General features: G+C 33.3%; 1 long non-coding RNA gene and 2 pseudogenes across 2 annotated transcripts; 1 reads left to right on the top strand and 2 right to left on the bottom strand.

Moving 5' to 3' along the window:
• Positions 1 to 4151: 4151 nt before the first annotated feature.
• LOC146918708 (uncharacterized) lies at positions 4152 to 6262 on the bottom strand. The gene is made up of 2 exons (XR_015016341.1): positions 5729 to 6262; positions 4152 to 5126 (listed from the first exon to the last, which is right to left on the bottom strand). It is a non-coding gene; the product is annotated as an uncharacterized LOC146918708 (long non-coding RNA).
• LOC146918709 (small nucleolar RNA Z159/U59) lies at positions 4813 to 4902 on the top strand (annotated as a pseudogene).
• Positions 6263 to 11320: 5058 nt separating the features above from the next.
• On the bottom strand, positions 11321 to 15080 carry LOC146918710 (thioredoxin-like 2, chloroplastic; annotated as a pseudogene). Its single transcript, XR_015016706.1, has 4 exons — positions 15063 to 15080; positions 14364 to 14543; positions 13401 to 13557; positions 11321 to 11801 (listed from the first exon to the last, which is right to left on the bottom strand). The product of XR_015016706.1 is annotated as a thioredoxin-like 2, chloroplastic (transcript).
• Between the last annotated feature and the right edge of the window lie 804 nt (positions 15081 to 15884).

Raw genomic sequence — 15884 nt, forward strand, 5'->3', positions numbered from 1 at the left:
TATGTTTGGATGATTTATCCAATTCAGCGAGAAGAATATAGTAAAACAACCAATTGTTAGCAATGGCTTACAGATTAGTACACAATAATAGTCAAAATGCGTTCATGATGGTTAATAAAAAGGTTAAATCTCAAACCAATAATGTACGTACACAAAGCATATGGGTGATAGCAATGAAAGACAAGAGACTCAACAAATCAACGTTAGACTAAACTTGTTTTAAGTTTTTTAATGATTTTTTTTTTTATATCAAAGCATATGGATTAAAATAGATTATGTCTTATACAAACAATTTATCCCTTTGTGTTTTGATCACATTTTTTTTTCAAAATTGTGATCTTCATAGTTATATATTAATGGATTAGAATGATCAATGCATTTATTTCTTTCAAGATCTCTCATATTTTGAGGGAATGAATTTCTTGTGTTGATAAAATTGATAATAATCGGACAATATTCCAAATTCTATTCGGGAGGATTTCCATAAAAATAAGTTAGGATTACCTATGTATAAATTTTGTTGATTTGATGCTGAAATCTTGTCCGTTTACTCTGCATTATTTTATTTTTTTGCTTTTCCAAGATTTTATCCATTTGGATTGGATTTTCGTTGGTGAGGTTTCTGATCCGGCATTGGTTGTTTCACACATTGTGTTGCCTTAGGTATTGGTCAATCTCCCAAATTTGTACATTTCTTTCGTTTTATTAATAATTTATTTAGAGTGAGAATGGTTGATGGGTGACAGTGATCAGATGCCAACATAACTGGGATGATGTAGTTATCTTTGGATGTTTTCACTCTATTGTTTTTCAAAGAATAGTTTTATTATAAAATAACATATCAACATGTCGTAGGCGTATTCGTATTCTAAATTTTAAATAAATTCATGTATCTGTGTATTGCATCATCCACACCCGTCTCTTTGGTGTATCCTATTCTCAACAAACTTCTTTTGCCACAAACCATTTTGATTCGCCATCTTCTTAACAATAGAAATTGGTCTAGGATTGTTAATCAAATGAGCATTCATAATAATCACAATTGTTTTGTTCCTCTTCACTATATTCTTGTAAAATAAATATCCAACGTTATTGAAGTGTATGTATGGGTGGAAAAAGAAGCTCCCAATTTATCCATGTCACTATCCAACGTCAAAGAACTTTTTTTCCCTTCCAAAGTAAAAGTGAAAATTGTTCCATGTATAGATATAGGATGCGTTTGTTTCAGCTTTAAAAAAATAAATTTTGTGTTAAAAGAATCTAAAGATTTTTTTAGAGATTTTAAAAAATATCTGAAATTATTTTTGTTTGCCTACTACGGTACTACCTATAAAAATCTATTTTTTTTTTAAAAAAAAAAAAAGAGTTTTAACTTGTACATGTGTTACCTCCTTGGTTTGGAAAAAAATAGATTTTGAGAAAAGTTAATCCTAATAGCTTTTCATTTTAGGGTCAAAATAATTTTTTTTTATAAAATGATTTTTTTTAAAATCTTAAACAAACACTTAAAAATGAAAAAAAAATGATTTTTATTTAAGAAAATAAATATTTTTTTTTCAAAAAAAATCTTAAACAAACGGAGCTATAAGTTTGTTATAGTTAGTTATGTTAGTTATTTTTGTTATTAGTTGCTACGTTCTAAGCCTTTTCATATGGACTTACATGTATAAATAGGGTCTTCGTATTCAATTAATCAAATCATCAATAGTATATATTCATAACTCATAAATTTTCTACATTGTTCTTTTAATTATGTTGTATCAAGAATTGTCATACCATGACACGAAACTCTTTTAAGTTTGGATAATACTACCATGTCCCAAAATTTATTTATTCACAATATGGATAATACAATGCCCCAAAATAACTAGAGAATATATAATTCTTCTTTTTTTTTAGAACTAGAATTTGTTTATTCACAACATGGATAAGAACTTCATATTCTGAACATAAATTAGCACTATAGAAGTCATATTACTTGATAAAACCTTTAACCTTTTTCCATGTATGTGGATCAGAGAAAGCGGAAGGAAATATATCCTTTAGAAGATTTTATCGTGTGTGTACATGAGTGGCATTAAGAAGGTTTCAGTTTGGATTGGTTTGGTTTGCGGTTTTTCTATTGGGTTGGTTCGGTTTTGAACACCCCTAGATGAAATAGGATTTTTTTGGTACTGTTTTTCTGTTTGCAGGAGTAAAGTAGCTATCTGTTGCTAGATGTGTTTTAGCTACGATTGTTGGTTGTTTGCGCCTGTTTGCAGTTGTTTTTTGTGGGTTGTGGTTGTGCAGTTTCGACCTTGACTGTTGAAAGGTTTTGGTCGCTATTGTGCTGATTATTTGTGTTAGGTTGCTGGCGCACTAGGTGGGGTTGGGGTGGTGCGGGTGAGGATGTCTCGCATTTGGTGGTGACGAGGTTGTTATGGTGGTGACGGTGGCGGAGGTTCGGTGCGAGGTTTTGTGTAAGGGTGGTGATGGTTGTGTGCCGTTAGGTGGAGGAGATGACAGTGGTGTGAGGAGTTGTTCCGTGTTCTGATCCGTTCTTTCCATGTTCTGATTCCGACATTGTGGTGGTGACGGAAGTGTGGTGTGAATGGGGTGATGTGTGGGGCCGATCTGAGTGGTCTGATTCCGGCGGCTGCAGGAGTGGCGACAACTCTTTCATCCACGATTAATCCTCCTTCAACGAACTCCCAAATCGTTTGTTGTCGTAAGGATCGTGGTGGTTGTTCGTGCCGGTGGCTTAGCTTCAGGTTGTCTTGGTGAGGTTTGGATGGGTGGTCGTGGTTGTCTTGGTGAGGTTTTGGACTTAGATTTGGTGTCAGAACGATTGGCGGAAGGGAGTTAATTAAGGGGTTGACTGGTGTTTGTTTTCGTGAGGAGGAGTGTGTTTGTTTAGGTGAAGAGGTGGGTGCTTGTTAGGGTTTTTTCCTTTGGAGGCAGCCTCTGTTTCACGGGTCCATGTTCGTCGTCATTTGCTCTTGTTGGCACTTTTGGGATGTTTAGGTGTTTAGAGTGTTTAGAGGGTGCGTGTCCTGTTGTGTTTGAGCCTTTTTCCTTGTGATTGGTTTGTTGTTTGCACCAATTGCATATCATGTCTATCGTCTTACATATTGTGTGTTGGCGTCCGATGGGCCTGTTATTTTTGCTTCGAGATCGGGAGTTGGTGTCTGACTGCAATCCTGTTTGACTTTATATGGTGTTCTCTAGTGTACCGGGGGCGAGGGGTGCCCTGCTAATTTGGTTCTAAAGTCTGGTGGGCCGATCACTTTTGATTTGAGATCGGGAGTCAGCTTTTTGGCTCAAGTTGGTTTTTGGATTTTTGTTTTGTGCTCTTTCGATGGATCGAAGGTCGAGAGGTTGTGAAAGCTGCATGTTCATTCGGTTAGGAGCTTTTCGAATGTGGCTGAGTTTGGGTGTTGAAGTCAATGAGTTTTATTTTGAGGGGTGTTCTTTGGGAGTGAGTAGTGTCGATGGTTGGTTGTGGATACTGTGTTTACAGTGTTTGTTTCTGTTATTGTGTCTGTCTCAGGTGGTAATGTGTTTTGGTGGGTTTATCTTCGGGGGCTTTGTTTGGGGGTTATGGTGTACCGTCTATATGCGGCACCATTTATATCTTGTTTTGTCTTTACCTTGCGTCTTGCGGGGATGGCGTTTAATAATATTTGCTGATTCAAAAAAAAAAGTTACAATTATTTCTTCCTCCATTGTTTTAAACGATTACTTATATTAATTGTAAATATGTGATCGACTATGTTGTGCCTAGGGATGGCAAAAAGGGTCAAACCTGTCCCGTCAATAACCCGTCTAAAAGGGGACGGAGCAGGGCGGGCCAACTAGAGATGTAGGGATGAAAATCTCACCTCGCTCTGTTTTATGGCGGATCGACGAGTTGGCGGGTTGACCCGTCAATGTTTTTTTAAAAAATTTATTAATTAAAAACTTCACATAAATAATGTAAAAATATATAAATTTAAAGCAATCAAAATATATAACTAACGACTCCACTAAAAATATGAAAATAATTATTCAAACATATAAATTACATCATCTAAAAATCTATAATAAATTAATAAGACATTAAAAATAAAAACTTCATGAGTTATCAATCAACTAACAATTAAAAATATGAGGTTAAAATCATGAAACAAAAATTAATTGAATTTTTTTAGTTCGAAATCTCAACCCACCTCGCTAAAAAAAGCGGGTTAAACGGGTCAACCCGACGGGTCCAACCTATTTTGCGTGCCTTGTCAATTAATTAATTAATTAATATAGTAAATAGAAATATGAGGAAGGACCACATAATCATAGATACGGAACAGTGAAACGCAAACAAACTCATTCAGATGTGAAACATATCATCATTCATATTCATAGCATAGCATAACTACATTTGCAAATGACAATGAACTACTACTGTTTACACACATCACCAATTCATGTGTTGAACATCTCATCTTTTAAACCATCAAAACCTCTCAGAACATTAACAACAACAACAACAACAAAACATAATCCATCATGTTCAATTTCACACACAAAGAACAAGAATAAGAGCGGGCTCGTTGATCCATCGTCGTCATATACAAAACTAAACGCGATAGAACGAACTCTGAACTGAACAGAACCAGGGTTTAACATTCGAGAACCAATTCCCATCCATTTCAGAACTAGGGTTGATTCATCTTTGTTCGTTCAAATTAGGTAGGAATTACGTTGCTTTCATGCTTTTTAATTTCGAATGAATCGTATTTATTTCAATCTTTGTTCTACTTGTGTTATCTATGATTTTCAATTTTTCTGAAAAAAAATTTCTTCGAGGATGATGAAATCAAAATAACTTTGGTTCTTCTGAGTTATCCATGCATGCGGAAGATACTTGGAGACTTGAACTGAAGAGACACTTATTGTCTTGTTTGCTCATAGTTTTAGTGCTGGATTAAGTAAAATATCTATTCCTCTTTCTCCCAGATCTACTTGACCTTCTCAGTTTGCCAAGTGGATATCTTACTCCTACCGTCAGATATCCACTTGGCAAACTGAGAAGGTCAAGTAGATTACTCGGCGAGAAAATCACCAACGATGACGACGGTGCTCTTGTTGTCGTTCTTAGTAAGGTACTCATCCTGGATCTCAATTGCAATCAAAATTACTTTCAATTATGCTGCTATCATATTCATTCCACGGTTGTAACATAACTCGGATAATAGAAACCATCACCGTTGTTGTCATGGCAACCCCATGGTGGATTTTTGGAAAACCGTCACAAGAAAATTCAACTAATTCACTTTTACATGAATATCCAAACATAAATCACTTACCTTCAACTCACTTTTAGTCAAAATCAATTCACTCAAATTCAACTCTTTTCGCCGCAAAATCAATTCACTCAAAATCAATTTATGCCAAAACAACCAAACATACACTTAATTGTTACTTTTTTAATGTTCCAAATGTGAAGAATTCATCATAGCACTGACATATTTTTTTCATATGTGAGCATCTATTATTAATTAAGTGCTAAATTAAAAAATACAAATACATGATTAAAAGGGTTTATCCTCCTAATCCTACTACTACTAATGTCAATGACCCAAGATTCAAATAACATAATTAAAGCATAATTAAGAAAAGGGATTGCATAAAGTTTCTTAATTTATCACACCTAATCATGTAAAAACTGTAAAATAATCACAATAATAAAAAGGGGTAATAAAAAAAAAGTGACCTTGAAAGGAAGCAAGTGTTTTCTTCTGGGTGGAGAAGGAAGAGAGAAACCCCTCTTGGGTGAGAGTGGCTGGAGAGTAGTGAAGAAAGAGGTGGAAGGAGATGAAAGTGGAAGAAGATATTGATATTGAAAGTGTAAACGAATAGTATTATGAACATGTAGTGCCATTTACACTTACACAAAAGAGAATGAATGAAAGTGTAAATGCTATGTTATGAGAAAGAACAAGATTGAAATTGAAACATGAGTTGAGTTGAGAAACAAGGAAAGTGGGTTTGGTTTTTTGAGTGGATAGGCTGTTGTGTTGTGTTTGTTTTGAAGAGAAAAGTAAATAAGGAACCGAAATAGATATTTTTTGGTTGCTTTTTGGGTTGTTTTTATTTTACCCAACTACCTATACCTATATCCAAAACTCTCATTATTTTATTTAGATTTATGTTTTTTATTTTATTTTTTTTATCAAAAACGTATGAATTAATGGATTAAATCAGAGAGATACACATTAGCAATTTGGGGAGGAACACTTTCCATCCAAGGAATGATTTATTTATTTGCAATGATAACAACACATTTTTATTTTGTTTGATGATTAAAATATATGCTTTGTACGGTTACTATGAAATAAGGACTATTTCGGTACAATAATAAACATTAATGTAGAAAATAAAATATGCAGTACTTTAATTAAAAAGAAAAGAATTTTGTTCCAAAAAGTGAGGAGAATTCAAATATTATACTATTTTGCTTGTTTAATGGAATAAAAATAAGAAATTTAGCTCTAGTTCAATTACTTTAAACAAAATTATCCTTGATTTTATTCATGGTATCATTATTTTTCAAAAAAGTTGCCCTGAAAGATCATTTTCGACCGTTCCTAAAGAAATTAGAACATGAAAATTATATTAAAAAAAAATAACATATATCAAAGATAATATGTAAAAAAAAAATATTTGATTCGCTTATTCGATAGTTATTGTTGGGGTATGATAAATATATGTGATAGTTTTGAAGTGCTAACACATTTGTAATGACATTTATGACATGTAATGATTTTGCAATATAACTTTTGCTTAAACAAAAATCACTAATTATTGTGTGTGTTATAAATGGGATCTTTAATTTTCATGATATACTAGTATTAAACTAAATAACCCAATAAATAGATGGTGGTCATGTTGATTTCTTTACTCATGTTTTTGTAATGGTTAAGCTTATATTGTATGCTTGGACTCATGACTTTGTATTGTCATACTTATTAGATTCGCAAAGGGCTTGTTTTTTATTAGGTTTCTTGTTTTAGATGAAGTGAATTTTATGTGAATGTTAGGTGAATTTGATATGCTAGTATTGAACTAAATTACTAAATTGTGGTCATGCTTTTTACTCGTGCTTTTGTGATGTTTAATCTTATTAAATTTTATTTTCGGACTCATGATTTTGTTATTGTCATACTTAAATTCTATTTGTTAAGGGCATGTTTTTATGATGCTTTGGCCAATCTTTTAAAGTGTTCTTTTTTTGGTAGTGATAGTCAAGAAATATTGAATTTAACATACAATATTATGTTAAGTAAATATCTCTCTTATTATCTAGATTATTATATAATATTAAAATCTTAATTGAATAGTACTCCCTCCGTTTCAAAATGAGTGTCGTTTTAGGTGTTTACACACATATTAAGAAATGCAATGATTAAAAGAAAGAGAATAGTTATTTTACCAAATTATCCTTATTAACTATTGGTTAGTTTTAAAAGTAATATTTTGGAAGTAGTGTGCAGAGTATTAATTGAAGGGTACAATTGAAAAGAAAAAGTTATTATTGCATTGGAAACTGAAAGCGACACTCATTTTGAAACAAATTTTTTTGGCTAAAGCGACACTCATTTTGAAACGGAGGGAGTACTAAATTGATTAAATTTAACAAACTAATCACATCACTAATTTTAGTCCATTTGTAAGAAAACTAATTTGGCCAATCTTTTGAAGTGTTTTTTTAGTGGTAGTCAAGAAGTATTGAATTTCACATACAATATAATGTTAAGTAAACATCTCTCTTATTATCTAGATCATACTATGATGTTAAAATCTTAATTAAATATAGTACTAAATTGATTAAATTTAACAAACTAATCACATCATTAATTTTAGTTCATTTGTAAAAATAAAAAAATATTATCACATGTTGATTCTCTCTCTTTCTTTGTTGGGTGAAAACCATATTAACTCTCTAAGAAATATTGAATTCACATACAATATTATGCTAGGTAAATATCTCTCTTATTATATAAAGAGTTTGTTAAAAAAACGTTCCTTCCCCTCTCTCCCCCCTCTCTTTTGTGAGCCGTCAACAGAAACCCTAATTTCTTCTCCTTCATCCACCAAAGAGGGGTGGGTTAGGGTCAATTTTTGACCCCAAATCACCCCTCTATATCGTTTTTCTCCTTTCCTACTATTTAAATAAGTGATTTTCACATCGAATTAGGTTTTCCTATTGTGATTTCGTCGTCTTAGTGCGACGCTGTTTTGTTTGTCGTCTTTGTGCGACGTTGTTTGTCATTTCCCTTGTTCAGGTGTTTGTTCGATTCAGATTGTCAGATCAGCTTCGATCCAGTGCTGATCCAACCAATGACTTTGACGTCATCAACATTGCAGATCCGGAGGCATGGCTATTCCGGAGATTTTAATATAGTCATATTTGTAGGCATATGTACCTTGCAATTTTATGCTATTAACATGGATGTCATGAGTTTGTTCACAGATTCATCCTTCTTGTTTTTAGCGAATTTGTATTGCATCGATGTACTCTATCAAGTTAAATGAATGAATGTTGTTTGTTTTGTGTCAAAAAAAAATCTCTCTTATTATATAGATTATTATACAATGTTTTTTTACAGAAGATTATCATACAATGTTAAAAGTTTTGTTAAATAGTACTAAATTGATAAAATTTAGGAAACTAATGACATAACTAATTTTAGTCCATTTGTAAAAAATAAAAAAAAATCTAAGCACATGTGGTTTTCTCTCTTTCTTTGTTGGGTGAAAACAATGCTAACTTTCGGCGTAATTGAATGAAATGATTATGATCATCATGGCCTTGTTTTTAATACATGACCTTGTTTTTAATACATGAACAAATTGCTATGATTATGATCATCATGACCTTGTTTTTAATACATGAACCAAATTGCTAGGATTAACTTTGCAAATTTGATGTATATTTGATTTCATGGTTCAAATATTTGTCTTACGTTTTTTATGTATTAGTGACAATATGTGTCTAATATTTTTGTTTTATATTTGTCTCGTGCTTTTATTATATTTAAGTGACAAAATTCCGTCCAATGTTTTTTAATAATTATCAGTGAGGAATTGGGGTTGCTCATGTAGACGACGGGGCCTCCGCGCTACCCTGATCTTTATCATGTTCGAGCTCGATGCGTCTCCTTGTTATCAACGCGATTGCTACTCATCGCTTGTCGTAGCTGTGTTTCTGGGTTCGATGGTAGTCTCTTCAGATTTGTCTCTAATTCACCATCCTCTTCAACCGACTACATCATTTGGGTTCACCCAACCTCCTCCATCGGTTCTGTTGACCTTCGTTAGTTGTGTGACATTTGTTGTTGTTTTGGTCTCTCATCGACGGCGGCTTGCCATGTCATCGTCGTTGTCTGGTTCAAAAATCCAAAAGGATATGTGGTTCTATTAAAACCTGCAAGGGTCTGTTGCTTTGGTTTTTAGCATGTTGAACTCATCCCTCGATTAGTGTTCGCGTGTGTCTTTCTTTCAAATCGAGATTATGGATTGTTTAGTGTTCGGCGCATTGAAATCATCCCACGATCTGGTACATCACGTGCTTGGATGTTCAATTTCTTAATATCAACTTCCACTTTCATGATTGGTATGGGACTGGTAGGCCATAAATGGTCAAGAGTTTGCTGATAGTAATTAGTTAGTGCTTGGATTTGTTACTATGCTAGCAGTCGAATTCAGTTGCCAATAGGCTTGAAAAGGATGCTTTCTTGATGTTTTTTTGTTATAAGGGTTGTGGTACATGAATATGTTTCCTTAGTTTCGTGCATGTATGCAGGTTTGTTGGATAGTGCATGTGGTGTGTGTTCCTTTTCTTTTAAACCACTATTGTTGGAGTTGTATTCTTTGTGATACCCGATGTTGAACTAAAGTGGATTTCAGGACAATATCTCTAAGGTTTTGTGGGTAACGATGTATATAGGAGAAATTGAGTACTCTAATGTTTATTCAAGTGTGCAGAACCATAGAATAAAATTCTGACTCTGGAGTCAACAATTTTGGCCCTGAAAGAACACGCTCTGCATATAGAATGGAAACTCTGATTCCCGAAATGAAGCTCTTATGACAAGACTCTGATGGTCAATGAAAAGTCAAAGCTCTTGGTATGTATCAAGACATGAAGACAAGCTCTGATCTGAAGGCAGACTTTGAAGGACGAAGTCAATGGTAAACGCTCTGAACATCCTCTGACCAGTTTTGTATTCTTTTGATGGAATATCATTGTCCAAGTTCTGTAGTACGTTTTGTTCTTAAAGAATTAAATGAAGAACATATTCAAAAAACGGATAAAGGTCTTACAAGATAAAGGCAACAAATCATTCTAAAAGAAAATAAATTCTGAAGTATTGTTCAACGGAATTATCCTTTAGAGGCAAATAATTCTAAGCTGAAGAAAGATCTTGAGCGCTAGCAAATCTCTTAAAACAACAACTTTATTCACTTCTTCTATAGAAGGACCTTGGGCATTTGAAGAAGAATGAGAATTACACACTTTCAAACTATGCCAAAACTCTGATCAAATCTCAAGCAGAAAAACACAAAAAAAAAAAAAATCTTACAACATTTAATCTTAGAATTTCTCAAGTGTTTAGAAATCATTTGAGGTTAATTTAGTTTACCACCATTCAATCTTTTGTAAACTTTGATTTTAGAAGTCTTCAAGTTAGTTTACCACCATTCAATCTTTTGTAAACTTTGATTTTAGAAGTCTTCAAGGAGAGGTAGGAAATCTTAGACTTGTCTAAGTAAATTGTAATCTTATGTGATTATAATGAAAAAATTTCTCAGGCATGAAGGAGCTGGACATAATCCCGGATTGTGGCGTCAACCAGGATAAATATTTGTGTTTATTATACAAACACAAATTTTTAGTAATTCTTTAGCGACGTACATTAGTCTCGTGTCTACTTTTAATAATAACTAAATTGGTATATATTTTATAAATATTATCATTTCGATTAAGAAGATATAAAATAATTAATTAATTGATTAATGACAAACAATTATTTTGTGCATGTAATGCATCTTCTAAAGACACTATTTAATGAATTATTTACCGAAAATAATATGAAAACAATGAAATGACATAGACAAAATCGACAAATATTTTTTCCTTTTCATTTTTTAGAATGAATGAAAATAAGTTGTTTTTCTTTTACAAAAATAAATAAATGAAAAAGGACATGTGTCCAAATTTTAAAGTAGAAGGGTAGTTTCATAATTTTGCTGCTAATTTATTTTCTAAAGTCTATAGTAGATGGATAAACTCCAGTAGATATGTTGATGACTCATGAGATAATTACTCATTTTCATTCTGTAGCATAAGTGATTTAGTAAAAGAATCAAGCCATAACAAGTGGTATTCAGCTTACAGATGCAGAAGTTTTTCACTTAAATACAACTTAAGACCTAACATGTCATTCTCGCTGAAGTTTTCAAGTACTTGATTACAATCAGCTAATGAATGATCAAGAATGAAGTAACAGATCAAAAAAATACAAGTGTAAATATACAGATTACACATAACCTCACATCATAAGTCTTTCTGGACCATAGCTTCCAATGCGGTTAGACTTTGGGAGATAAACTTATAAGCTGTAGATGCATGGATGAAGGTACTATGATTATCAAACAGAGTCTGCTGGTCTATCCTTGGGAGCAGAGGAAGTTTCAAGAACCAAATCACCAATTCCCTTAGGCGGACCAATGCTGCATCGAGCTGTGTTATGCGTCTGGATAGCTTCCTTTATTTTTTGAAACTGTAATGTTTAAAAGAACCATTAGCTTATTGTTAATGTATTTACCTCAAGCATATACAGCCATCACCATACATTTGTTTCGCTATTAGGCATCTGATCTAAGCATTTATAGTCCTTAACAAGGAAAATATGTAAGTGAGCATACATAATTTTTCCATACACTTGGATAATCCACTTTCTGAATACAATCAGCCAAACACTCAAACATGTAGTATTATCAGTATCTTCTTGCATTCAGCTATTTCTGTAAAATTTAGTTCTAGCCTCTACATTTCGAAGAGATGCCAATACAGAAAACATAAGCATCAGGAATATTAAAAAGCAATACTCGTCAATTTTATGCACTTTTTCTGTTTTTTCCCCTATAATACTATGTTACATAGAATACTCTCTGTCCCAAATAACTGTCACATTTGTGGGAAAAAATTGTCCTAAAAAGAAAGTCACTTTCAATTTCCAATGTAGTTTTAAGAGATTTTTTCCAATTATACCATCCAATTAGTACTATGAGCATCAGTGCATCACTCCCAAGTAATTATTTTTCACTTTGCATTTATGACAGTGAAAATACATCAATGGCTAATAAAGACAATTTAGTAAGATCACCATTCTCGCTCTTTCATTTATTATCATATATTCTTAATCTATGTGAAATGTGACGGTTTATTGTGGGACGGTGGGAGTATATATAATACTGTTTAGCAAGGAGTGAAGCTATGTTTCGATATAAACATTTCCTGGTTTCAGAATAGACACTGACCGGAAATATACGGTTGGTTTGATGATTGGAGTGGGGGAGTTAAGGAGTGAGAGGGTTCGATCTTCACAACAGCATAATACTCACTATATTAACATTTTGCCATTCATAAAATTTAGAAAAAAGAAAGAAAAAAAAAATTGACGCTAAGCAGTAACTAACTACTGTTCATTATCTTAAATTGAAGCTGGAAACATAGTAGTTAATAGCGGATAGCGGCGCGTAGCGGCTGACCCCAAAAATGCTATAGCGAGATAGCGCATAGCGCTATGACCGCTATTTCATAAAAACAAAAACAACAAAAATAAGGAAACAGAGAGAGCAAAATAGAGTTTTGTATGAACAAAACAGAGGATTATTTGCGCAAACTACAAACAGAAACAGAGAGAGCAGAATGGAGTTTGGAATCAATAATAACAAAGAAAAAAACTAGAACAAAAAAGTAACAGGATAACAGAATTTTGTGATTGTTAAACAAAAAAATAACAGGATAACAGAGCAAACACGACAAAGTAGAGGAAGATTTACAGAAGAGGTGAAGAAGTTTTACATAACAGCAGAAAAGCAGAGGAAGATTTACAAAAATACCCTTGTATTTTTTTTTAAACCAAGGACAATTTTGTATTTTCTCTTAAAATGAAATAGCGGTTCTAAACTGCAAAACCGCTACGAAGCGTTGCGCCGCTATAGTGCCGCTATCTCACACCGCAACGCTATGGCTTGTTGCGTAGCGCTCCGGCACCGCACCTCACCGCGCGGCTGCTATAGCGGCGCTATTGGCCGCTATTGACTACTATGGCTGGAAATGCTTAGCTTGAACAGAACTAAATAGGAAAAATTACCTTGGCAAGTGAACATGAAAATGATTCCAGCTGCCCCTCTATAAAAGTGGAAGTAAGGAAGTACTTTAACATTCAAACTTTTGCAGATTGGCTTATTCTCATCAAAATTTACTTTGAGGAAAATAATTTCGGGGTGTTCTTCAGCTGTTCTGCATAACTGCCAAAGCCATTAAACAAATATATAAGGTACAGGACATCTGATAATTTCCGCAGCATGCACATTAAAGCATGGTAAGTAATTTTAAAATATCATCATCCTAACTAGAAAACGTTCGAGCAATGAATGGAATTTTTTTATTCATGTCTAAATAAACCAATTTAGTCAATCAAGTTCTCTCTTTTCCCCTATTGTTGCACACATGCAGTAAGCACCAAAGCAGAATACTAAATGACCAAAAAGTGAAAACCAAAAAGGTCAGAGACTTCTAAACCTGATAGCCATGGAAAGATTTATTCAATAATTGTGTGATTTGATTCAAAGGTTTTACTGTCAGGCAAAGAAAATCAATACTTCGTCTTAGATATAGTATTAATCCTAGAACCAAGGTATAACCTTTTACCCGTGTTGATCACATTTGACATATATGACCCCAGCCATTTACATAACAGTCATCTACCCTTTTATGGAAGTGGAGTACAATATGCGGCCACTAGCAATATCTGATTGAATTTGACAAATATGTTTTGAAGGTTGAACAGAAGAGTGAAGACAATATCTTAAACACATTCTCTTTCTAATAAGATGAACTTGAGATCCTATTCAAATTCATGTTTTAGTAGAAGGAACTGTACGACACACAATGGAGGCTAAGCATCCAGATTAGTAAATTTGTAACAGAAGAAACCAAACTCGATATAGTTCTTAGGGAAGCACATGAAATACTACCTAGGGAAGCACATATTTTTCAAACAAAATCATCCAAAAAGTAAAAGAGTGAAGGGGAAATCTTGAAGCAAGAGTACCTTGGGGAATAATGCTCGGCAAGAAGCACACCAAGTCCCATAAAATTCAACAATAACTAGTCTATCCTCAGCTTGACTCAAAGCATTCAGAAATTCTTGTGTCGACTGAATGTCAATCATGTTTGGTGCGTTCTTTTCCCACCATTTTGGTTGACCAGTTTCGGCAACAGTTGCACATACCTGAAAATGGAGTAAAAGCCAAGAGTTATTTCATCACTTTTTTTCCAAAATAATTAACGCATTTCACACAAACTCGCGATCAATAAAAAGCCAAAGGAAAAAATAAACAATTATCACTGATGCATAAATGTATAAGCCATCTCAGCTGGTGTACCTAGAGCACTTGAATAGTATGGATGAACCAAATACAATCCCCCAATGGAAAGGCATGTGGGCCTGTTTGGATTGGCTTATTTGAGTTTATCTACCGATATCAGTTTTGGGAGATTGTTTAAAAGAAACTATGAAAACAGCTTATGAAATTGTTCACAAGTTGTTTTCCGCTTATTTTCATAAGTTCTCCAAGATAGATTATGACAACAACTTATCGCTTATACGAAAACAATTTAACTTAGCTTATACATAAGCACTTATCATGATGAGAATTTGTCCTATAAGCTACAAATAAGTTTATTATTGAAACAGGGCCATAATAACAACAAGCACCAAATGGAAAAATCCATGATGCTTTACACTTACACATGTCCTAAACGACATAGAGTAAAAACAATTTTAAGATGAAGCTACTTCTAAATCTAAAATAGAGTCTTACTAAATACTACAAAATTGGAGTGGTGTAGTTTAGCTCATCTTACTACAAAATTCATCTGTGATCATCACAGACTAATAGCATCGCATCAAAAGAGGGCGCATACTATAAAGCATGCATCAGTCCAACCAAAGAAATCTTTTCTCTTGTATGTTTAGTTTCACTTATAGAGGTGTAGAATTGATCCTCACATGTTTGATTTCTCTCGAGTAGAATTGATTTTGACTCATAATTGATTCTACTTGAAGCTATGATTTGTAGCTTTTGATTCTATAATTGATTTTCACACACAAATTTATAAACCAAAGGAAAAATAAACAATTATCATTGATGCATAAGTTTATAAACCATCTCAGTTGGTCTACCTACAACACTTAAATAGTATGGATGAACCAAATACAATCCCCCAACAGAAAGGCATATGGGCCTGTTTGGATCGGCTTATTAAAGTTTTTCTACTGACATATGTTTTGGGAGATTGTTTGGAAGAAACTATTATGAAAACAGCTTATGTGACATTGTTCATAAGTTGTTTTCCGCTTATTTTCATCAAGTTCTCCAAGATAGATTATGAAAACAACTTATATCTTATACGAAAACAATTTAACCTTATTTTATATTTTGCACTGAAATAGCTTAAACATAAGCACTTATCATGATGAAAACTTGTCCTATAAGCTACAAATAAGTTTATTATCCAAACAGGGTCATAATAACAACAAGCAGCAAATGGAACTTGTAGCATCTATGAG

This window comes from Medicago sativa, chromosome 6, assembly GCF_051527215.1.
Source record: "Medicago sativa cultivar Bolivia chromosome 6, Bolivia_mono, whole genome shotgun sequence".
Classification (NCBI taxonomy): Eukaryota; Viridiplantae; Streptophyta; class Magnoliopsida; order Fabales; family Fabaceae; genus Medicago; species Medicago sativa.